The sequence below is a fragment of the Vulpes lagopus genome, chromosome X (genome assembly GCF_018345385.1).
Source record: "Vulpes lagopus strain Blue_001 chromosome X, ASM1834538v1, whole genome shotgun sequence".
In the NCBI taxonomy this organism is placed as follows: Eukaryota; Metazoa; Chordata; class Mammalia; order Carnivora; family Canidae; genus Vulpes; species Vulpes lagopus.
Genome location: NC_054848.1, coordinates 112,015,804 through 112,042,123, shown reverse-complemented (window position 1 = coordinate 112,042,123; position 26,320 = coordinate 112,015,804). Strand labels below are relative to the sequence as shown.

Sequence of the window (26,320 nt, the reverse complement as noted above, 5' to 3'; positions counted from 1 at the left end):
TGGGAAAACTGGACAACAACATGCAAAAGAATGAGTGGAACAGGACCACTTTCTTACACCAAACACAAAAATAAACTCAAAATGGATGAAAAACCAAAATGTGATTCAGGAAACTGTAAAAATCCTATCTCTAGGATAGGAAGGATCTCTCACAGGATGTAATCTCTTTGACATTGGCCGGAGCAACTTCCTCCTAGATATATCCCCCAAGGCGAAGGAAACAAAAGCAAAAATAAACTATTCAGACTACATCAAAATAAAAAGCTTTTGTACAGTGAAGGAAACAATCAAAAAAACTAAAAGGCAACCTATAGAAAGGGAGAAGATATTTACAAATGACAAATCTGTTAAAAGGTTAGTATCCAAAATCTATAAAGAGCTTATACAGCTGCACACTCAAAAAGCAAACAATCCAATTAAAAATTGGGCAGAAGATATAGACACTTTTCCAAAGAAGACAGTCAGATGTCCAATAGAAAGATGAAAAGATGCTCAACATCACTCATCATCAGGGAATTGCAAATCAAATCAACAGTGATATATCATCTCACACCTGTCAGAATGGCTAAAATCAACAACAGAAGACACAGCAGGTGTTGACAAGGTTGTGGAGAAAGGGGAATGCTTTTGCACTGTTGGCAGGAAAGCAAACTGGTGCAGACACTCTGTTAAACAGTTTGGAGTTTCCTTAAAAAGTTAAAAATAGAACTAACCAAGATCCAGCACTACTAGGTATTTATCCAAAGAACACAAAAATACTAATACAAAGGGATACATGCATCCCAATGTTTATAGCAGCGTTATCAACAATAGCCAAATTACGGACGTAGCCCAAGTGTCCATCAGTTGACGAATGGATAAAGATGAGATGATGATGATGATGATGATGATGACGATGTGTGTGTGACGGAATATTACTTAGCCGTAAAAAAGAATGAGATCTTGCCATTTGCAATGACATGGACAGAGTTACCGAGTATCATGCTAAGTGAAATATGTCAGTCAGAGAAAGACAGATGCCATATGATTTCACTCATATGTGGAATTTAAGAAATAAAACAAATGAGCAATGGGAAAAGAGAGAGAAAGAAACCAAGAAACAGACTCTTAACTATAGACAACAAACTGATAGTTACCAGAGGGGAGGTGGGGGTGATGGGTGAAAAAGGTGATGGGGATTAAGGAGTTCACTTGTTGTGAGGAGCACTGGGTTTTGGAAGTTTTCAATCACTATATGGTACACTTGGTACTAATATAACACTGTTTGTTAACTAACTGGAATTTAAATAAAATCTTAAACAATGAATAAAAATAAAACATTGGAAACCTTTATTTTTTATTGTTTTTTGTTTTGTTTTTTACCTCTGAACCTTTTATTGGCTTCCTGCTCCTCAAAGGGTACCCTGTTTTGCTGCTTCAACGCCTCAGAATTTTGGTGTTGTTGGTCTCAGACACCACCTTGCCGGCCACGATCTTGCGGGTGGTGGTCTTCTGGATGGTCTGCAATGAGTTGCTGCTGTCCAGGGCGTCAGTAAGACTGAGGTCCTCCCCGTCTTCCAACAGGCCACGGTAGGTGGCAATCTCAACCTCCAGCTTGACCTTGACGTTCAGCAGGGCCTTGTACTCCTGGGCCTGGCGCTGCCCCTCTGCCCGGGTCTGGGACAGCTCTGACTCCAGGTGCAGCAGGACCCCATTGAGCTGCTCCATCTGCATCAGCTAGCGGGTCTCGACCTCCCTCACGCTGTTCTCCAAGCTGGCCTTCAGGTTTCTCATGGAGTCCAGGTTGATCTCCAAGGACTGGGCGGTACGTCTCAGCTCCGTGAGGGTCATCTCAGCTTCTCCGATCTCAGCGGTCTGTGTGGTGATCACTGTGGTGCTCTCCTCGATCTGCTGAGACCAGTACTTGTCCAGCCCTTCCCAGTTCTTCTGAGCCAGCTCATCATACTGGGTCCGGATATCTGCCATGATCTTGCTGAGGTCCTGAGATTTGGGGGCATCCAACTCCACCATCAACCCAGAGTTGGCGATTTGGTTTTGTAGACCCTTTACTTCCTCCTCAGGCTTCTTCTTCATGAAGAGCAGCTCCTCCTTGAGAGCCTCGATCTCTGTCTCTAGCTGCAGCCCAGTGACATTGGTGTCATCAATGACCTTGTGGAGCCCATGGATGTCGCTCTCCATGGACTGGCGCATGGCCAGCTCCATCTCATACTTGACAGAAGTCGTCAGCAGCGAGCCGGGCATTGTCAGTCTGCAGAATGATGCGGGCATTGTCCACAGCACTTGCAAAGATCTGAGCCCTCAGGTCCTCGATGGCCTTGAAGTAATGCCCCCAGTCTCTGACCTGGGGACCCTTCTCCAGGTGTTCCCGGATTTTCATCTCCAGTCTCTGATTATCAGCCTCCAGGCTCCTCACCCTCTCCAGGTAGGAGGCCAGGTGATCATTCAGGTCTTGCATGGTCTCCTTCTCACCCTGGTGCCCCCTATGCCCGCCAGACCCCCGGCCAGCCCCGCGGCCGGGCCCCCGGACCCCCAGCCGCCCCGGAAGCTGGTGGAGCAGGATATGGAGATCCGGGAGCCCGGGCCCCCTGCACCTGCATAGACGCTGGCCGCGCTGCTGCTGATGGGCTGGACCCGGTGGCTGGACACCTGCACGGAGCCCAGGGACCGGTAGTTGGAGGAGAAGGTGGAGCGGGCAGTGAAGCTCATGCTGCTTGGAGAGCCAGAGGGTGACTCGGGAGGCCAGAGCTCAGGCTCGGGCCAGGGACCTGGAAACCTTCTTTAAAATATATCTTAAAGGGATCCCTGGGTGGCACAGCGGTTTGGCGCCTGCCTTTGGCCCAGGGCGCGATCCTGGAGACCCGGGATCGAATCCCACGTCGGGCTCTCGGTGCATGGAGCCTGCTTCTCCCTCTGCCTGTGTCTCTGCCTCTCTCTCTCTCTCTCTGACTATCATAAATAAATAAATAAATAAAATATTAAAAAAAAGTACATAAGGGAAATTATTAAAAAATAAATAAATAAAAAAATAAAATATATCTTAAATGCCAATTAGGGGTGATACTATTTAAGAATGCGGTGGCATCTTCAGGACACCTTTTATACCTTGAATCAAGGACATTTATATAGTTGTCTGTAGGAAAAATACGTAGGACTGGATACTGTGAAGTTCTTATTATTAATCCAAGTGACTCCACTTGTAAAATATACACATCTGATCCCTACAAATCTGGACTTTGCTGGTTTAGAGGTCTTCGGTTCTAAATGAGGAATACTTCTGCCAGAGGACACATGAAGAGTAACATTGAATCATTAGCTGTGACTGCTACCTTGGCACTCCAGTCTCCTTGTGCAAAAGAAACAGCAAACAAGAAGAGGAGTTAAGAACTTGCCATGGATAACTGACCATGATCATCAGAAGGATGTGGGGCTCTTTTACATCATGGGGACAGGGGAATATGTGTGTTTCCAAGTGATCATCCAGGGTCACTCTTGATTACTTGCTTTTCCCGTTGTAATAATAAATTCAACAGTCTACACCAGAAAATGGAATAGTGACAAAGTGAACTATGGTTTGCATATGTCACCAGGAAAGTCATAAACACCGGCCGAGTTATGATTTTAGAATGAAAGGAATCTAGGACAAGCGTGGAGGAGGAAATGTGTATCGGCTGTGACCTTGAAACCAACTGGAGCACTGTGAGTGGTTCATCCCACCAACCTTTTTCTATGTTTCCTCCAAGAAGAGAGGTTCACCAGAATCCTGGAGGAACGGCATCTGAAATATATATGGAGTGAATCTAAGCAGCACAAGGGATGGACATAGATGCAATTCCCAGATCCCTCTTTGAGGGAGGACCTGATGATTTAGCTACTATATCAGCAAACATGCTTTTGTTGTCCATCTCTTCAGAGATTCCTTAGGTTCAGAGATCTGCCTGGCTGAGGATCATGCCCCTTCACAGGACAGCCCACATTCAATGGCGGATTAATGCAGAAGTATAATGGTACAATCATCTTCTTTTGTAAATTTAAATCAGTTTTATTTGAAAACTTCCAACATTGATAACTTTTATGGAAAGCATCCAAACACAGGCAGAACTTTGTCAGACAGCATTGGTATGGGTCGCTAACGGGCATTTAGAACTTGCACCCTCCTTTGTGACACCCCAGGCTCCCTGGTAAACTCTGCTTCCAAGTGCTCCTGCAAACCACACTACAAACTCAGTCCGTGTTCTCCACTGAACAGCTTCAGTTCACGTGAATGGTTCTACCATCTTAGCAAAACTAAAGATAATCTGAAGGGCTAGTCTAGCTCTAGAGCTCCTCATGGCCTTGGCTAAGATTGGGCCTGCATCACGGTGTTGATCCTAAAGTCACTCATTAACAAACACCCTGGATGTCTATCTCAAAGTCTCCTTCCTGGAGAACACGACCGCCAATACTTGTCTAACCCTAGTGAAAGGAAGCACGTCTGGGGAGAGTATTAGGTTTTAGTTGCAAGGGATAAATGACTTCTTTAGGCATGAAAAGCATGCCTGTAAGAACTTCTGAGCATTTGTTGGAGTTATCTCTGTTTTCTGTATCTAACCATGTATCACTGTTGTAATTATTAGTATTTTACTCTTTTCTAATTACTATGGCAACTTTATCACTTAATTTGCTCCAGCAACAGTTGTTATTGAAACTTTCCATTAATCTTTGTGTTTGGTTTATAGCAGTCTCTCTCTCTCTCTCTCTCTCTCTCTCTCTGTGTGTGTGTGTGTGTGTGTGTGTGTGTGTGTGTGAAAAAGTGATCAGGTAATAGTCCTGAGTTATATTACATGCCTTGAGGGAAAAAATTGAGATTTGAGCTTTATCTGATCAGTCAAAAAGAATCATCTTAGACCATCCCATTTAAATTAGTTTCTAGCAGCAGTTACCTGGCCTCCCAGAAGAACTTCACCTTCAGTGGGCTCATTGCCTCAGGATACCTCAAGAAAACTTCTTTAGGTTATTCTATACTCCATGACACAGTCTGCTAGTTTATCATTTTGCAATCTGAATGGGCATCTTACTGGCTTTCGTCTTAGCTCAATAAACTATTACAGATATATTTTCTTGGGTCTTGTTTCTGGGAGTCGTGATATTAAATTATAAAGATTAATCCTAATTAGAAGAGACTAAAAGGAATTTATTAGAATAAAAGTGTAGTTCAAATATTTGGGAGAAGAGTAGAACAAATTAGCCACAGGAGAAGCAAAAACTATAGCAGCTCTTGAAGATATCAGTAACAGGATATCAGGAACTGTCTTGAAATATTTCCTGAGAATTTCCCCTGGTAGTTCTGAAGTAGGAAATCTAGAATATGACTTAGGAATTCAGGTCTGTTATAGTACATATTTTTAGAGTGTTGCCCACAGTAACTTAGCCCCAACCACCTTCTGCCCCTTTGTGTGTATTCCCAAATTTTAAAAATTTCCAGAGTCCCTAACTAAAAAGCTTCTGCACAGCAAAGGAAACCATCAGCAAAGTGAAAAAGGAGCCTACAGAATGGGAGAAAATATTTGCAAATCATATATCTAATACCCAAAATATACAAAGAGTTCATATATCCCAGTAGAATGTAACAAAACAAAAATCCCCACCAACCTGATTAAAAAATGGGTAGAGCATCTGATTAGAAATTTTTCCAGGGATCCCTGGGTGGCGCAGCGGTTTGGCGCCTGCCTTTGGCCCAGGGCGCGATCCTGGAGACCCGGGATCGAATCCCGCGTCGGGCTCCCGGTGCATGGGGCCTGCTTCTCCCTCTGCCTGTGTCTCTGCCTTGTCTATGCCTCTCTCTCTCTCTCTGTATGACTATCATAAATAAATAATAAAAAAAAAAATTTTTTTCCAAAGAAGGTGCACAAAAGTCCATCAGGTACATGAAAAGGTGCTCAGTATCACTAGTCATCAGGGAAATGCAAAACAAAACCGCAGTGAAATATTCTCATACCTTATAGAGTGGCTATTCTTAAAGACAAGAAACAACAAGCGTTGGTGAGGATGTGGAGAAAAGGGAACGCCTGTGCACTGTTGGGGGAATGTAAACTGGTGCAGCCACTATGGAAAACAGTATAGAAGTTCCTAAAAAAAAAAAAAAAAATCTGAACATAGAACTACCATGTGATTCAATAATTCTGTTTCTGGATATTTATACAAAGGAAATGAAAACACTAACTCAAAAACATATCTGCACCTCTGTGTTCTTTGCAGCATAATTTGCAATAGCTAATACGTGGAAATAACCTAAAGGTCCATTGATGGATGAATAGGTAAAGAAAATGTCTGATATAGAAAGACAGATACATATATCTGTCTGAATATATATTCAGAATATATTTATATATATATTCAGCCATAAGAAAGAAGGAAATACTGCCACTTGTGACAACATGGGTAGACTTAGAGGCCATTATGCTAAGTGATATAGGTCAGGCAAAGAAAGACAAATACTATATGATTTCACTTATATATGGAATCTAAAAGAAGGAAAGAAGAAGAAGGAAAAGGAAGAGGAGAAGGACGAGAAGAACCTCGTGGATATAGAGTGGTTTGGTGTTTTGCCAGAGGCAGGAGGTCAGAGATGAAGAAAATGGGTAAAGCCAGTCAAAAGGTACCAACTTCCAGTTATAAAATAAATAAGTCCTGTGTAACATACAACACGGATGCTATAGTTAATCATACTGTATCACATATTTAAAAGTTCTAAGATAGTGAATCTTAAAAGTTGTTACCACAAGAAAAAAAATCGTAATGATGTGTGGTGATGGATGTTAACTAGACTTATTGTGGTGATCGTTTCGTGAGCTGTACATTTAATGAGTCATCATGTTATATACATGAAACTAATATAATGGTATATGTCAACTATATCTCAATAAAACAAAAAGATTTAAGCAAGGGGAAACAAAGAGAAATCAACAGAGAAAATCAACAAAGGAAAAGTGGATCTCTGAAAAGATCAATAAAATCAACAAGTCTCTATCAGGCTAAGAACAAATGAGAGAGTATGCTAACTACTGATACCAGAAATGAAAGAGAGGCTATCAGTACAGATGCTGTGAATTAAAGGATAATAAAGTAATTTTATAAACAATCCTATGCCCACAAATTTGATAACCTATATGAAATGGACAAATCTCTTGAAATACACAGTCCAAAAAAAAAATACACAGTCCACCAAAACTCACACAACAATAAATAGATGATCTGAATAGGCCTGTGTCTATTCAAAAAAAATTGCATCAATAACTAATGATCTTTCCAGACAGAAAGCACCAGGACCTGATAGGTTCACTTGTAAATACTGCTAAACAATTAAGAAATAAGTTATCCCAATTCTCTATAATCCTTTCAGGCGATAAAAGCTGAGAGAATACTTTCTACATCATGCTATGAGGCCAGCATTACCTTAATACCAAAAATCAGACAAGGACACGACAAAAAAAGAAAAGCATAGACAATTATTTCTCATGGACATACAAAAATTCTCAACAAAGTATTAGCATATTGAACCCAACAATGGATAAATAGCATTATGCACTCTAACCAAAGAGGATTTATAGCAGATATTCAAATCTGGTTCAGCATTTGAAAATTAGTTAATCTAATCCATCACATCAACAGGCTAAAAAATAAAAAGTATGTGGCTATATCAATAGAAGTATGAAAAACACTTGAAGGGATCCTATGTGGCTCAGTTGGTTAAGCGTCTGACTCTTGAGCTCAGCTCAGGTCTTAATCGCAGGGTCGTGAGTTTAAGCCCTGAATTCGGCTCCACATGGAGTCTACTTTAAAAAAAAGAAGAAAGAAAGAAAGAAAAAACACTTGGAAAAATCCAGTACTCATTCATGAAAAAACTCTCAGTCAAATAGGAATAGAAGGGAACGCCCTCAACTTGACAAAGAATATCTACAAAAAAAAAAAAAAAACTACAGCTAATATTACACTTATTGGTGAGAAGCTCATAGCTTTCTCACTAAGATCAGGTAAAAAGCTGAAGAGTCCCTTCTTGCCACTCCTTTTTCAAAATAGTACTGGAAGTTCTAGCTAATGCAAAACAGACACAGGCACAAACACAGACACAGACACACAAAAGAAATAAATGATACGAAGATTGGGAAGGAAGAAATAAAATTGTTTTTCTTTGCAGATGACATGATCATCTATGTAGGAAATCTAAAAGAATCAACCAAAAACTCCTGGAAATAATAAGTGAAATTGCAGGATACAAGGTTAAAACATAAAAGTTAATTGCTTTCCTGTAAACCTGCAATGACCAAGAGGAATTTGGAAATGAGTGGGAAAAATTAGAGAGGGTGACAAAACATGAGAGACTCCTCAATCTGGGAAATGAACAAGGGGTAGTGGAAGGGGAGGTGGGTGGGGGGATGGGGTGACTGGGTGACGGGCACTGAGGGCGGCACTTGACGGGATGAGCACTGAGTGTTATACTATATGTTGGTAAATCAAACTCCAATAAAAACATAAATAATAAATAAATAAATAAATAAATAAATAAATAAATAAATAAATAAAATTTGTGTTTCCACACATATTTTAAAAAGTGAAAGAAAAAATGGAATTGAAAACAGTACAATTTACATTTGCACCAAAACAAAATACCTCAGTATAAATTTAACAAAATATGTCCAAGACTTCTATGAGGAAAATTACACAACTCTGATGAAAGGGATCAGCATAAAAACTAAATAAATGGAAAGAAATGCCATGTTCACAGACAGGGAGACCCAACATTGTCATGATGTCAATTCTTCATAACTAGGTCTATACATTAAAGTGCAGTTAGTGGGGATCCCTGGGTGGCGCAGCGGTTTGGCGCCTGCCTTTGGCCCAGGGCGCGATCCTGGAGACCCGGGATCGAATCCCACATCGGGCTCCCGGTGCATGGAGCCTGCTTCTCCCTCTGCCTGTGTCTCTGCCTCTCTCTCTCTTTCTCTCTCTCTCTCTCTCTTTGACTATCATAAATAAATAAAAAAAATTTAAAAAAAAGTGCAGTTAGTGAGCAAAATCCCATTGTTATTTTGTATATATCAACAAACTGTAACATTTTTATGAAGAGACAGAAGACCCAACATAGCCAACACGATATTGAAGGAGAATAGCAAATTTGGAGGACTCATTCTACGCAACTTCAAGACATAGTAGAATAGGTGATGGGGATTAAAGAGGGCATTTGTTTTGATGAACACCTGGTGTTGTATATAAGTATAGAATCAGTATATTGTACACCTGGCTCTAATATTACACTGTATTAAACTAACTGGAATTTAAATATAAACTTGGAAGGAAAAAAAAGAAGTGCATTAAAAAAAGACTTACTCTACAGCTATGGTAATCAAGACAGAGTTGTACTGGTGACACAATAGAGTCCAGACATAGACCCTCATAAATCTAATCAACTGATTTTTTCACAATTTTTCACATTGTGATTTTTCACAATGGAGCGAAGACAACACGGTGGAGCAAAGGTAGTCTTATCAACAAACGGTGAGGGGACAACTGGACATCGATACGCAAAAAATTGAACCTGGGCACATACCTTACACTTCTCACAAAAATTAGCTCAAAATGGATCACACTTCTAAATGGTAAATGCGAAATATATAACTTCTAGAAGATAATATAGGACAAAACCTAGATGACCTTGAGGATGGCAATGACATTTTAGACACAGTATCAAAGATATGACCTAGGAGAGAAATAATTGGAAAGCTGTATTTTATTAAAATTAAAAACTTCATCCTAACTCTGGGAGACGAACTAGGGATGGTGGAAGGGGAGGTGGGCGGGGGGTGGGGGTGACTGGGTGATGGACACTGAGGTGGGCACTTGATGGGATGAGCACTGGGTGTTGTTCTGTATGTTGGCAAATTGAACACCAATAAAAATAAATTTATAAAATAAAAAAAAATTAAAAACTTCTCTCTCAAAGACTGTGTCAAGAACATGAGAAGACAAGCTACAGACTGGGAAAAATTTACGAAAGGCACATCTGATGAGGGACTATTATCCGAAATATGCAAAGAAATCTTAAAACTGAATAGTAAGAAAATGAACAACCCAATTAAAAAATAAGCAGAAAATTAGAAGACACTTCATCAGAGATATACAGATGGTAAATAAGCATATAAAAAGATGTTCCACATATGTCATCAAAAAAAGTAAATTAAAACAATGAGCTACCACTACACACCTATCGAAATGGCCCAAGTCCAGAGCACTGACGACACCAAATGCTGGTGAGGATGTGAAGCAAGGGGAGCTTTCTATCATTGCTGGTGGGACGGCAAAATAGGGCAGCCACCTTGGAAGGCATTCTGGTGATTTCTTATAAAATTAAGCATACATTTATCATATAATCCAGCAATCATGCTCCCTATTTTTTGCCCAAAGGATTTTAAACCTTATGTCCACACGAAAACCTGCATACAGATGTTTCTAAGAGTTTTATTCTATTTGCCAAAACTTAGAAGCTGCATTTTGTCCTTCAGTAAGTGAATGAATAAAATGTGATACATCCAGAAAATGGAATATTATTCAGTGCTAAAAAGAAATGAGCTATGAAGCCATGAAAAGACATGAAGGAAGCTTAACTGTGTTATTACTAAGTGAAAGAAACTAAAAAAACAACAACAACAACAACAACAACAACAAAAAAAAACTAAAAAAGAAAAAGAAAAAAAGAAACTAATTTGAAAAGGCTACATACTGTATGACTCCAACTATATGACATTCTGGAAAATACAAAACTATGAAGAGAGCAAAAATGATCGATAACTGCTTGGGATGGGGGAGGATGGATAGAGCACAGAGGATTTCTAACGTAGTGAAAATACTTTTTAGGATACCATAATGATGGATACATGTTATATATTTGTCCAAACCCAAGAATGGACAATATGAAGAGTGAACCCTAATGGAAACTATGGACTGTGGGTGACTGTGGTCTGTCAACGTATGTTCATCAGTTGTAACAAATGTACCACTCTGGTGGGGGATGATGATTATGAGGCTATGCATATGTGGGGGGGCAGGGGGCATATGGGAAATCTTTGTACTTTCCCCTCAATTTTTAATGAACCAAAAGTTGCCCTAAAAATACAGTTAAAACAGTAAAAAAAAGCATGTATCCATATATATCAGGCAGTGATTAAATAAGATACGTTATAGACCTGGTATGGAATGTTGAGGACTCGTGAAAAAGAATGTGTCAGGGGTGCCTGCCTGGTTCAGTGAGCAGAGCATGCAACTCTGGATCTCAAGGTCACAGATTCGGGCCTGGCACTGGGCATAGAGTTTACTTAGAAAAATATATCAATGCTAGATATATAGACACATGCAGGAATAACCATGTTATAGTCAAGCCAAAAAAAAAAAAATGAGGGATAGTTTGTATAGTATCTTCATAAAACACACTAAGCAGATGAAAAGAACATACCTAAGAGTTTATAACATTTGTTACCACAGCCATGCAGGATTAGAATGGTTAGTGATATAATTAACTTTTTTATGCATCACTATATTCTTTATTTTATTTATTTATTTTTAAATATTTATTTATTCATGAGAGAGGCAAAGACATAGGCAGAGGGAGAAGTAAGCTCCTCGCAGGGAGCCTGATGCGGGACTCGACCCCGGATCCCAGGATCATGCCCTGAGCCAAAGGCAGATGTTCAACCACTGACCCACCCAGGCGTCCCTATTTTATTTTAATAATCACGCAAGACTTGTTTTCCACAGTGAGAATACCTTTGTTTTTATGACTATATTAACAATGCACATCATAAGTAAAGCCAAAAAATATAATTAAGAATGTAAAAGTCACCTGAAATCGTAGCACCCTGAGAAAATAAGCATTAACATTGTGGTAGTGACTAATTTGTAAAGGCACAAACACATGAGCACAATTTTCCCTTAATGGAACAATGTAGGTTTTAAAAAAATCTAAATTAGGTACTTAAAAAAGAGTCTTTTAGTTGAGTGGGTAGTTCTAGATATAGAATCCTATTACAAACCAGAGAAAGAGACAGGAGAGAATTTCATCTTTCAGTTATCAATATTTATAACAGTCCTTTTTTATTTGAGCTATTATTGCATTCCCTCTAGAATCTCCAAAATAATGTCAAATTATAATATTCTCAGCAGGGATTTCTGTCATGTTTTCTATCTTAATGGAACTGAATTTTGCATTTTACATTCTAGGATGACAGGATTTTTGGGGGGTGACTTATCGTTATTCTTTTAATAGGTTTATTTATATTTTATCTAGATATTTTATGAGAATGTCTGCTGAATATATCTCATAGTTTTGCAATGATTAGTTATCAGTTTAAGAAATTATTTTATTTCCTGATTGTATCAGTCGGTGTTCTCTAGAGAAAAAGAGCCAATAGGGGCTATGCCTATATACCCATTTATATGCATATATGGGTATATATTGTATATGTGTGTGCATGTAAATATCTATATCTATCCACCTATATACATAGAGAGATTTATTATAAGAAATTGGCTCATAGAATTATGAAAGCTGAAAAATCCGAAGATCTGCAGTCAGACAACTGGAGACTCAGGAGAGCTGATGGTGTAGTTTCAGTCTGAATCTGAAGGCCAGAGTCCAGGGAGAGCTGATAAATAAGTTGTAGTCTAAAAGCCAGCAGACTGGAGATACAAGAAGGGCTGATGTTTTAGTTTGAGTCTGAAGACTAGGAAAAACGACCAATGTTCCAAGCTCCGGGCAGTCTGGCAGTAGGAGTTTCCCCTTAATTGAGGAAGGGAGAGTCTTTTTATTCTATTCAGGCTTTCAATTGATTGGATGAGGGCCACCCACATTAGGGAGGGCAACCTTTTACTCGGTCCTTTACTGAGTCTTTTTTTTTTTTTTTTAAGATTTTATTGATTTATTCATGAGAGAGAGAGAGAGGGAGAGGCACAGAGACACAGGCAGAGGGAGAAGCAGGCTCCATGCAGGGAGCCCGATGCGGGACTCGATCTCAGCATCTCAGCATCCCGGGTCTCCAGGATCACGCCCTGGGCTGAAGGCAGGCGCTAAGACACCCAGGCGGCCCTACTGAGTCTTTTAATTGAAAGTTAATCTTATGCAAAAACACCCTCACAGATACACCTAAAGTTATTTTTGAACACATATCTGGGCACCCCATTGCCCTGTCAATTTTACCAATAAAATTAACTATCACAAATCCATTCCTTGTCAACTCGGCACCCAGTCACATCTCTTTAAACCATAGTAACCTGAAAGACACTAAGGAGGTCATGATTTTCTTGTGTACAGCTGAAAATGCACTACACTTTCTCTAGAAGAGGATGTAAAGTCTTTGATGTTTACTCTGCTTGATAGCCCATAACTTATGTACTATGATGTAAAATTAATAATACTTAAATGTAATAATATAAAGTCAGCACATCTACTGCTACATGAAAAGTAACAGGGAAGGAAAGAAAGATTTGACATATAGATAGATATAGATATATAAACACACACAAATGTTCATAACAGATTAAGGGGGGGAATATTCATGACAGTTCCAGTCCCCATTTCTGTAAGTGGTAATTTGGTCATAGCTGGTATTTATAACTACCTTCATCCACTACCCATTCCATATTGCCTTTGCCTTCAGCAAACACTTCAGCCGGTTATGGATCTTTGCTTGGTGGGGTGACCCAAATCTTTATTCCCGAAGGGTCTCTGCCATGAACAGTTTTGTCAGGATTACATTGTAGTTATCCATTGACTAATCATGGGGCATGGTAATTCTAAGGGATGCCCTAAAGAACCTCGTGTATTCCAGACATGGTCTTCCTTTCCTCCATTGTGAAGTTGTAGTCCAATTTCCCTTGGGAAACAAGAACAGTCACTCCAGCCAGCACAGGAACTTCCTTCTTTGCCTGTTGACTCAAAGGTACAAGGAGTCCAAAGTTGCCCAGCAGCAGTCTTAAGTTCCAAGTCCATGAAATCATTGTTGTGGCTCCTTATGGAAGCATTCCTCCCTTTGGAGCCAAGATCTCTAAGCCAGTAGACCATAAGGTCATGGGAACAGGAAGCAAAAATTTTACTAATGGGTCCTTAAAAATAATAGTGGTACCACTCCCATTTCCACCCCTTATTTTTTTAAAATTCTTTAATGAATCCTAACTATGGGAGAAACAGCATCATATATTGGCTGTTGATTCAGAGTATATGCAGGCTTTTGCAGAACCTTGTCCAGCCATGCACCAGTTAGGTATTGCCACCTAACTAGTATTGTAATTCGGTCTTCAGAAAGCCATTCCATTATTCTACGAAGCCAACTGTTTCAGAATGGTGGGGGACGTGGTAAGACCATTGAATTCCATGAACGTGGCCCCATTGCTGCATTTCATTTTCTACTAAGTAAATTCCTTGATCTGAAGTAATGCTGTGTTGAATACCATGGCAGTGGATAAAACACTCTATCAGGCCATGTGGTAGTTTTGGCTGAAGCATTGCATACCAAGAAGGCAAATCCACGTGCAGAATTAAGTGTCTCTTTCCAGTGAGAGCGAAATACTGGCTCTTCCATGATGGAAGTGGTTTGATGCAATCAACCTGCCACCAGTAGATGGGTAATCCTCCTGGGGAATGGTGCCGTATCAGGGACTCACTGTTGGTCTCTTGCTGGCAAAATGGGCACTCTGCAGTGGTGAGTGGAAGTCCATGCTGCTGATGTCATGCAAGACCTCCATCCCTGTGAACGTAGCCATTTTGTTCATGAGCCCATTGGATGATGATGGAGATGGCTGCAAAGCAGGTCATCCTATTCACTTGATTATTAAAATTCTCCTCTGCTGAGTTCACCCTTTGGTGAGTTTTCCACATAGAACACAAATATCTTCACACACAACCCCCCCTCAAACCCTGCCATTCAGAGAGGTCTATCCATATACTTCTTCCTCAAATTTGCTTGTCACCGATTTTTCAGTCATGTTCATTCCTAGTTCCTGACCATCTAGCCAAATGCTTGGCCACAGATCATGAATCCATATAAAATCATACATCTGGCTGTTTCTCTTTTCAGACAGTTATGCCCACTGAGTGGATTTCCTGTCACCACTTCCTTCAGGAATGTCCCAGAAATGGGCTGTATCTGTCCACCTTCAGGTGTTGCTTGCATATCATGCAGAATCATCTAGAAACCAGGTTCAAGTCTTCCCTTCTTCGGTCATCTAATTGTAAGGAACTTTCCATGAGGCCATAGGTGTAGGTTAAGAGAGAGAAGGTAGCATGATAAGAGTAGGGACCATGGTTATTTGGGCCACTTTGTGTAACTTACTTGTACCTTTAGGGGTTTCTTGAGCCCAGTCACATATATACTGGTTCCATTTGATGATGGAGTGCTACTGTTCATACCTGACTTTATGGCTTAGTGGGTCAGATAACAACAGTTCACGATGGGCAGCTCAGGTTGCATGGTAACTTGGTGACATATTGTTAAACATTCAGTTTCTACTAAGGCCCACAACAGCAGGCCAAGAACTATTTCTCAACAGTGGAGTATGTTGGTAAATTGAACACCAATAAAAAATTAATTTATTAAAAAAAAAAAAAACAGTGAAGTAGTTTTATACAGAGGATGGTAAAGCTTTCCTCGAAATCCCAAGGGCCTGCAGATTTACCTCTAGGGGCCTGCCAAATGCTGCAAACAGCATCCTTATCTTCCACTGATACTTAAGCACCATTGGATCTGCTGGATCATATAGCCCAAGAGGCAGAGTAACTTGCATAGCAGCCTGGACCTATTGCAGAGCCTTCTTTTGTTCTAGGCCCCATTCAAAACTAGTACCTTTTTGGGTCACTTGGTCAACAGGCTGGATTTACACATCCAAATGAGGAATATGTTGTCTCCAAAATCCACTAGGCATTGTGCCTCTTTTTTGCTTATGTAGTAGAGGCCAAATACAACTATTTATTTTTTACTTTAGAAGAGATATCTCAACATGGACCCCTAGAAATAGCACTGAGGCAAAAGACCTCTGAACTTATATTGGATATATTTTCCATTCTCTGACACACAAACATCTTACCAATAAATCAAGAGTAGTTTCTTGTTCACTAGGTCCAATCAGCTTAATGTCATCAATACAACAGACCAGTGTGATATATTGTAGAAGAAAAAGATGATCAAAATTCCTGCAAATTAAATTATAACAACGCCCTGGAGAGTTGGTATGTCCCTGAGGCAGGACAGTACAAGTGTATTGTTAGCAAACCGCTTTTGGGGGTTCTTATTGACAGGGATGGAGAAAAAGGCATTTGCCAGATCGATAGCTGCATACCAAATACCAGGGGATGTGTTAATTTACTCAAGCAATGAAATCACATCTGGTATAGTGGTTGTAATTGGAGTCAACACCTGGTTAAGCTTGTGATAATCCACTGTCATTCTCTAAGATTCATCTATATTCCACACAGTCCAAATAGGTGAGTTGAGTGGGGTGGTGGTGGGAATCCCAAACCCTGCATCTTTCAAATCCTTTCACTGTGAAGTACAGAAATATCCCTCTGCCTATGTCTCTGCCTCTCTCTCTGTATCTCTCATGAATAAAAAAATAAAACCTTTAAAAAAATCAGAAGAAATATAAAAATATTAAAGACCGACTTAGGTTTGGGAGTGTTTCTTTAAATAAGACAACACAGAAGCTTTGAAAAGGATGAGAAGCATCCCTAAATTTGTACTGTTTCATTAGTCTTGTCTTCTTTAAAAATGAAGATGATTTTTCAGTTAGTATGGATTTAGCTGGATCACATAATAATATGAAAAGTTCTACATCTCATTCACTTCGAGAAATTTTACAAAATCAGTACTGACTTCCTCTTTGAACCAAGACAGTTTTAGTAAATTTTCTTAATTACTAAGCATTTTTTTCAACTTTATCTTTTGCTTATTTATTTCAAATTTCACTGGGTTATCATCAAAAATGTGACATGAAAAAGATTTTTATTTATTTTTTTAAAAAGATTTTATTTATTTATTCATGAGAGACACAGAGAGACAGGCAGAGACATAGGCAGAGGGAGAAGCAGGCTCCATGCAGGGAGCCCGATGTGGGACTTGATCCCGGGAGTCCGGGATCACACCCTTAGCTGAAGGCGACGCTTAACCGCTGAGCCACCCAGGCGTCCCTGAAAAAGATTTTTAAATCTTTGTTAAGGTTTCTGTTGCTGTTAAATGATTATTTTTTATAAATATTTATAGACATACACAGATATTTTCTCACATGAAACAAGTTATGTGATTACGTATACATTAATATATACACACATCATACATACATGTGCATATATGTAATGTATTTTACTGATGTATATTAATTAATAAGCCATGTGATTCGTTATTTTTCATCTGATAGATCTATTTGATTATGAAAGAACCCTATTCAAATGTTCAAGTTTAAATTGCACCGTTTTCAAATTCTCCTTGCATTTGTAATGGTTTTTGCTTTATTTAACTTTTTTTTAAGGTTTATTTATTTATTATTCATTTAAGTAATCTCTATACCCATCATTCGGCTCGAACTCAGGACCCCAAGATCAAGAGTCACAAGGCTGTTCACCCTGAGCCAGGCAGGTACCTCATGCTTTATTTTACTTCTATGTGATTTTATACAGACATATTTTGATTATCATGTAAAGTATATATCTTACTATTGCTTGATGTGACTTTCATTTGTGTATTATAGCTAAACTTAAAATTATACTTTGATAAGAGAGTTTTTATATTTGTCTATTATTTTTTTTTTTTTTAAAGGGAGGTGTAGACGTAAGGGGAGAATGAGATCTTTTTTTTTTTATTATTATTTATGATAGTCACAGAGAGAGAGAGAGAGAGAGAGAGAGACAGAGACAGAGACACAGGCAGAGAGAGAAGCAGGCTCCATGCACCGGGAGCCTGACGTGGGATTTGATCCCGGGTCTCCAGGATCACGCCCTGGGCCAAAGGCAGGCGCCAAACCGCTGCGCCACCCAGGGATCCCCTATATTTGTCTATTATTAATTCTATTCATCCCCTTATTTTTTAAATTTTTTAAAAAATATTTTGTTTATTTGACAGAGAGCAAGCACAAACAGGGGGAGCGGGGGAGGGAAAGGGAGAAGCAGGCTCCGCACCAAGCAGGGAGTCGGATGTGGGGCTCAATCTCAGGACTCTGGGATCATGACTCAAGCCGAAGGCAGATGTTCAACAAACTGAGCCACTCAGGCGCCCCTATCCCTTTATTTTTAACCTCTATATTTTTGTCTTACTTAATTTGATTTAATTTATTTTTTAAGTAGGCTCCACACCCAGCATGGAACCCAACCTGGGACTTGAACTCACAACCCTGAAATCAAGACCTTAGTTGAGATCAAGAGTTGGAGGCTTAACCAACTGAGCCACCCAGGTGCCCATTTTATTTTATTATTAAAGTTTAAAGACATACACAAATGCAAACTTATTGAGTATACTGCAGCTAAATGAGCATTCACAAATTGAACACATCTGTTGAACCAGAACCTGGTTCATCCAATAAATTGTTTAGCATCCCAGATGTCTTCCGCTCATGGAAAACTACCACTCAGACTTGTAATGCCACAGATTAGTTATGCCTTTTTCACATTAGGTCTACATTTGATCAAAACTGACTATTGTGTATGATGTAGAGTAAGAGTGTATGTGTGTGTCCTCCGCCCCCACAAGGATATCCAGTATTCCCAGTAGTATTTATTTGAAAGGTAATCTTTTCTCCATTATACTGCAGTGACACCTTTTTCATAAATTGGTTGATTGTATACATGAGATTTTGTTTCTGTATTCTCCATGCTATTCCATTGGTCTACTCGCCTATCCTCATACCAACAACACCCTATCTTAATTACTACATTATTATTATAAAAGGACTTGATACCTGGTAGTGTAAGTCCTTCCATTTTTATTTTTATTTTTGTTTTTTTCCCTCAAGGTTATATTAACTATTATTGGATATTTGTACATTCATAGCAATTTTAAAAACCAGCTTGTCAGTTTCCATAAGTTCTTTATCGTTTTTATACCTTTTTATATCTTTTCTTATTAACAGTTATCACTAAACCCTTTTAAGTCTCCAGTTAGATGAGTTTTGTTAAGTGTATGCAGGTTACACCACTAAAACAACCCAGTTTTAGGATACGCCCTTCATCCTCAAAAGTTCCCTCCTGCACCTTTGCAATGAATCCCCACCCCTATCCTTGGCTCCTGGCAACCCACAACTTGCTTTATATCACTATAGTTTTGTTTTTGTTTTTTAGCAAAAGAGAAGTTTATTGGGTACGCCGCAAGGGAGTGGCAGGCAGGACAGCAAAGGACAAACTGTCTGCCTATATCACTAGAGTTTTGCATTTTCTAAAAATTCATGTAAATGAGGGTAACAAAGTTTTCCATGGCCCCCCAGCAGAGACCAAGCCTTGTTTGCACCACCCAGGTCACCTGCTTGCTCAGTCCAGGAGCTGCTCCAGTCAAGAAAGATAATCAGATCAAAGTCTAGAGAAAAGGGCAGTAAAGCTATGCATTTAAGAGCCATTTGCCATATATATGTATACATATATATGTATATATAATTATATTTAATTTATAAAAATGACTGGAAAAACGAACACAAGATATAAATCTATGCAACTAACTATACAATGATATAAAGTAGATCAATAACTATTGTAAAAACAAAAATAAGCCTTTAGATGAAATTTTTAATTTATGATAGCTAATGGGACACTTGAAATTATTTGGCTGAATGGTTTTTGGTGAATTGACAAATAGAATACCCATCCATCTGGCTAACTTCATCAAGATTAATTTAAAATATCTCCTTTTTGGGGAGATTTTTCTAATGTACTTCCTTTGTGCATAGGATCACTTCCCGCGTTATACTTCATTACATCTTTTTTTATGTATACAGATATCCTTGTCCTCTTATCTCAGTAGTTTCAGGACCTAAATCTTTTGATTTAAAAGAAAGTACTACTAAAAAATAAAAAATAAACAAAAATAAATAAACGAAAGAAAGTACTGGTTCTCCAACTTAGAGATACATGAAAATTACTAGGGAACTTTCAAAAACTGATGCTTGGACTTTGTCTCAGACTAATAAAGGCAGAATCTCTGTGGGTAGGGCATAGGCATTGCTGTGCTTTATTGTTTCTGTTTTGTTTTGTAGCATCTCAGGTCATTGTAATGTTCATTTAGGATTGAGAATCATTGATCTATCCTTTGGTAATTGTTAAAAAAAAGAATTTCTGGGGCCCACCACAGACCCACTGAATCAGAAATTCCAGAGTGTTTACCCACTAATCTATGTTCTGACCAGCCCTATTGCTGATACAGGCATATCTCTAAAATGTGGGAACCATTGATCCGGCCAGTGTTACTCACCTTTGACAATAGATTGGAGGCACCTGGATGCTTTAAAAAAGTTCTGAAGCCTGAGTACCTCCTCCCTAAAGAGTCCAATTTAGTTGTTCTGGAGTGTGATCTTGACATTGAGATCTTTACAAAAATCCTCCAGATAATTTTAATGTTTAGCCAATATTGAATACTTTACTAGTTCATGAGCCCTGTGAGAACAGAGCTCATGACATATAACCAGTCTTAGAGCTTCTGAATTTGGCACAGGATTTGACACATTGAATGAGGGGGCAGGGGAAGAATAGATCAACCATACTAAAAAGGATCAAGCATTTGGATTTTTCTGAAGGAATGCAAGTCAGCTGCATAGTCTTCAATAGTTATCCAGAGGTTCTGACTTTATTCAGATTAACTGAGATTTCTTCATTTTGCTTTTCAGAAGTAAAAAGTATTGGTTCTAGAAAGACCATGTTTGGATAACACGATTTACTATGCTACTCCTTGTAAATAATCAATTGGAATAGAAAATGTGCTCAAATGCTCAACTATCTTTCAGGTTTAAAAAATATATCAGGCTTATCATAACTGGAAACCATTCAGCACCAAATGGATCTGTCAGGAAAATAAGGACTTTAAAATACATCCGCTCCGGGAAAAGATCAATTGTAATGGTTATTAAGGTAATCAGCTTAGTTATGTATGAAGACAGCCACATTTCCTTTTTGAATTCTGTTTTACAGCAAAATCTCCACATTTCAAATTGTTTTAAACCAAAAGCAAGAAACAAATATTTCATTATCTTCAAAAAGACAAAAAAGTAATCAACCAAGTTTAGGAGTTATCGAAGATTTTCTAATTGAAATTTGATTAATGCTGAAACAAGAGGGGAAAAAACCTTGTACTATTTTTCTTTTCAATTTGGTAATATAATGTTAAATTATTTTTTAGTCCTTCATTTATCTATTATAATAATTAGTATCAGAAATAGATTAAATTAAAATGTGTGGTTGAAAATATAATTTTCTGAATTATAACATCAAGATATTAGTCATGTTCAAAAAAATACAGTGAGAACAATCAACCAAAATCTTTTCCCATATAGTGTTATTTTAGTTTTATAAAACAAACAATAATCAAAATTTTATCAACAGTGAATCAACATCCTAATCAAATAGAGTTAATTTTTTTTTTTAATTTCATTCACTTTTGAGCTTGACTCTCTATAAACTCCTCAAGGATCTGAACTCCTCTGGTCATTACCACCTTCCCTTCACTGAAGCAGATGATGAATAGATCTTGATCAGAGGAAATGACTACACCTAGCTTCTAAGCATGACGGGCTCAGTAGACAGGAAGCCACAAAGAGACAACAGCTCATATAAGTTGCATAAAATGGCTGATGATTTGATGAATTCTGTGTTACAATTTGAATAAAAAAGATCTAGAACACAACCATCATCAAAATGTTGGAAGTTGATTTGGTCATTTTCCTTACAGTCATATGATGAGACCTCAATTTAACATTGTCTGCTTCTTATTTCAAGAGAGTTTTAATTTGGTATTAAATTAGTTATCATGCTTGGATGCAAACCTAATAACAGGTAAAACTTGAGGCACAACATATGACCAGTGAGAGTAAATGGAGCTAAGCTTGAGTTTTCAGCCAAGATCACAGTCTGATGGTCTTGAACACCAGGCTTTTTAGCCTCTCGGTAGCATCTTCCAGAGTAGATAGATGCCCTTGGGTGGACAACACCTTAAATCCTGTGACCTCTTCTCTGGGTTTCTGTCTTCTCCTGAATATTGGCCCTGTAATTTCTCACTGTCCCGTTAGTCCCTTAAAGCTAGCGTATAAAAGTGTTGTCCAGACCCTAGTTGTCCCCAGCATTACGGCTGGCCTGAATTACCTGATCTGCTTTTATTAAAAGAAGAAATATACTTTGTTTTATATTTATTGTATATTTCATTTCTAGAAGTCTATTTCTATGGTAAATTTGCTAGATCTCTGTTTATGGTTTCCTATTTCCTGACAGTTTCATACTTACGTGTTATATCTTATAATAATCATAGTTGTTTTATCATATCTGATCATTCCAACATGCAAAGATTTTTTTCTTTACTGCATTTCTGTTACGTATGTTTATTCATGTTTCTTCTTGTTCATGGCACCTTACATGTTCTTGACTGTGTAATGCTTATTGGCACTGAAAAAATTGTCAGTATGGAGAATGCTGTAAGCAAAATAACGCCCCATCCACAAAGATGTCCATGTCCTAATCTTTGGAAACTGTGAATATGTTAGGTTACATGGCAATGGGAAATTAAGATTAAAAATGAAATTAAAGTTGCTAATAAGCCATATTTAGACCAAAGCTAGTATTCTGAATTATTCAGATAGGCCCAGTGTAACCGCAGGGGTCCCTAAAAATGGAAGAGGGAGGCAGGAAAAAATATTGAGAAGAAGTGAGTGTAAGAACGAATGGTCAGGGAAATGCAATATATTTTTTAAAGATTTTATATATTTATTCATGAGACACACACACACAGAGGCAGAGACACAGGCAGAGAGAGAAGCAGGCTCCATGCAGGGAGCCCGACATGGGACTCGACCCCGGGGCCCCAGGATCATGCCCTGGGCCGAAGGCAGCGCTAAACCTCTGAGTCACCCAGACTGCCCAAGGAAACACAATTATTGATGGGCTTCAAAGTTGTGTGAACCAAGAAATGTAGGTACCCTATAGCACCTAGAAAAGGCAAGTCAATGACTTTTGGCTTAGGGAGACACAGGGTTGAACTTCTACTAGAGACTCTGTAGATTCTTCTAATCTCAACTAATCTGTACTACTTTAAAATAAATCTGTCTTTTAGGCCACTGAATTAAAGCAGCAAAAGAAAGTTAATAAAGATCCAGGGTAGAAGTACCTTGTTCCAGGGAAGGTTTTTGTTTTTGTTTTTGTTTTTGTTTTTGTTTTTTTGCATCTGTCAGGTGCCTGGCAGCATACTAGCCCAGGAATACCTTAAGCCAATTTAATACCAGGCAATTCCCTGGATCATCCTAAACTAGTTTGCAAATAAATGTGCTGGCCAGCTCTATTCATTAACAAGAAGTCTTTTCTACAGTTCCACGTTATGGAAAAGAAGTGAGTATGTTAGAAACCATTGAATCATATACTTTAAATTCATGAATTATATGGTATATGAATTGTATCTTCATGAAGCTAATATATATATATTTTTAATTTTTTTTAATATATATTTTTTAATGTGGCTGTAGTTCTTTGAGTTTCTGTTTTTTTTTTTTTTAATTAGGTTTATGCTTTCACTCTGATGTTGGCATCAAAGTTCCTTATTTTTGCCAAATGTTTCATGGATTAAAATAATATACATGAATGTATATATATAATTTTGTAAGTATTGAAAAGAATTTCAAATGTCAGGGAGATAAAATAATATTTGGGCTTCTGTGTGTGCATGCTTACATGAGTCCGTGTGTGTAATCTTTGACAAAGCTGGTGTCCTTACTTTTGTTTACATGCCATGGTCAGACTCCTGCCCATTTCTTTACTCATGCTCCTTATGTCCTCCCAAATCACAGCAGTACCTTTGTTTGGTTTGGTTGTGTATTTCGTTAGCATTTTTCTTTAGTCCTTAAGGGTTAAAGCAATAAATGCCGTATAAACATGTATTAAAACGAAAGGTCTAGCCATTTCTATTCAAAAATCACTAGGATTGTGGTAAAGCACTAGAGAAGATCTTTCCTGGCATAGAAAGGTGATGAGTAATAATCGTGCCTGATTTCCATTAAATTCCTGCTGATATCTCTCAGTCAATCATTTCTAAAGGAATGATACTGTGTATAAGTGATTATTTTTATTAGTAGACTTTATTTTTTAGAGCAGTGCTAAGTTTAGAAAAAACTTGAAGGGATAATACAGGGAAGTCCTCTTGCCAGCAGTCTCCCCCATTAACCTTTTCCAGTAGTGCAGTACATTTGTTACATTTGACCATTTTTAACTAAAATCCATAGTTTACATTAGTTTTCACTGCCTGTGTTGTACATTTCCATGAGTTTTGACAACGCATGATATCATACATCCACCATGATAGGGTCATTGAGAATAATTTCACCACCTTAAAAATGTCCTGTGCTGCAACTAAGCTATCCCTTGCTTCCTCCCCCAGAAATCCTGGCAACCAGTGATTTTTCTTTTTTTTTTTTACTGTTTCTGTGGTTTTACCTTTTTTCAGAATATCATGTGATTTTAATTCATTTCTGATCTGAGAACATGCTTTGTGTGAATTACATTCTTTTAAATTTGTTAAGGTACTTTTTTACAGTCAAAATGTGGTTTATCATGGTGAATGTTCCATGTGAGCTTAAGGATGTGTATTCTACTATTATTGGATGAAGAGTTCTATAAATGTCAATTAGACCCAGTTCAGTTCAACTATAGCCTTACTGATTTTCTACCTGCTGGATATGTTAATTAATAATACAGTAGTGTTGAAATCTCTGAGTGTGATAGTGGATATATCTATTTGTCCTTGAAGTTCTATTAGATTTTGGTACAAATGTTTTGATTCTCTGTTATGTTAGATGCATACATATTAAGGATTTTATGTCAGACTTGTGTCTTCATTATGTTATGTTGTCTTAGAGAATTGACACTTCTATCATTATGTTAATGCCCCTCTTTACTTGTAATACGTTTCCTTGTTATGAAGTCTGACTTGTCTCAAATTAATATAGTTACTTCTGCTTTCTCTTGATTTTGGTATAACTTTCCAACTCTTTACTTTTAATGTAGCTGTATTTTTATATATAAAGGGGGTTTCTTGTACACAACATATAGTTGGGTCTTGGTTTTGATCAACTCTGATGGTCTCTGTCTTTTAATTGGTGTATGTAATCATTTACATTTAACATGATTACTAATATGGTTGGATTGATATCCATCATACTAGCAACTGTTTTGTGTTTGTTGCCATCATTCTTTGTTTCTTTGTTTCTTTTTTTGGTCTTTCCCTATTTTTCTACCTTCTCTAGTTTTATTTTTATTTATTTATTTATTTATTTTTAAAGATTTTATTCATTTATTCATGAGAAATAATTCATGAGAATATTCATTTATTCATGAGAGAGAGAGAGAGAGAGAGAGAGAGAGGGACACAGGCAGAGGGAGAAGCAGGCTCCATGCAAGGAGCCCGATGTGGGACTTGATCCTAGGACTCCAGGATCACGCCTTGGGCCAAAGGCAGGCACCAAACCACTGAGCCACCCAGGGATCCCCCTCTTCTCTGGTTTTAATTGAGCATTTTATATGATTCCAGTTTTCTTCCTTCTTAGAATGTCAATTTTACTTCGTGTTTTAATGTTTTGATTATTTCCCTAGAGTTCGAAATATACATTTACAACTAGTCTTAGCTCACTTTTAAACAATACTAGCTTGCTACATAGGTAGTACAGGTGCCTTAGAATATTCTAGATTCCTTCCTCTTGTCCTTTATAACATTGCCATCATTCATTTCACTCATCCATAAGCTATAGTCATTTGGCACATTGTTGTTATTATTTTGAACAAATGTGTAAATTATTTTTAAGAAATCTTGGAAGAATACTAATTGATGTTTAGATAACACAATTACTGTCTTCAATGAAACGCACCACTCAACGTATTCTCTAATAATTGGGCTGTAATTTCACAATCAAAAAGATACATGTGTTTCACTGCAAACCTGAGTGAATGTTAAAATTAATAAACACATGATCTGCTGAGCATTTGCTATGCTCTAGGCACTGTTCCAAGTTTCTTACATGCATTATCACAGTTCCTTCTCACAAAATCTTTGTACTCTTCCCTTTTTTACAGTTGGATAAACTAAAG

At 38.1% G+C, this 26,320-nt stretch overlaps 1 pseudogene; it reads right to left on the bottom strand.

The window, feature by feature from the left end:
* Positions 1 to 1,416: 1,416 nt before the first annotated feature.
* LOC121482692 lies at positions 1,417 to 2,706 on the bottom strand (annotated as a pseudogene).
* Between the last annotated feature and the right edge of the window lie 23,614 nt (positions 2,707 to 26,320).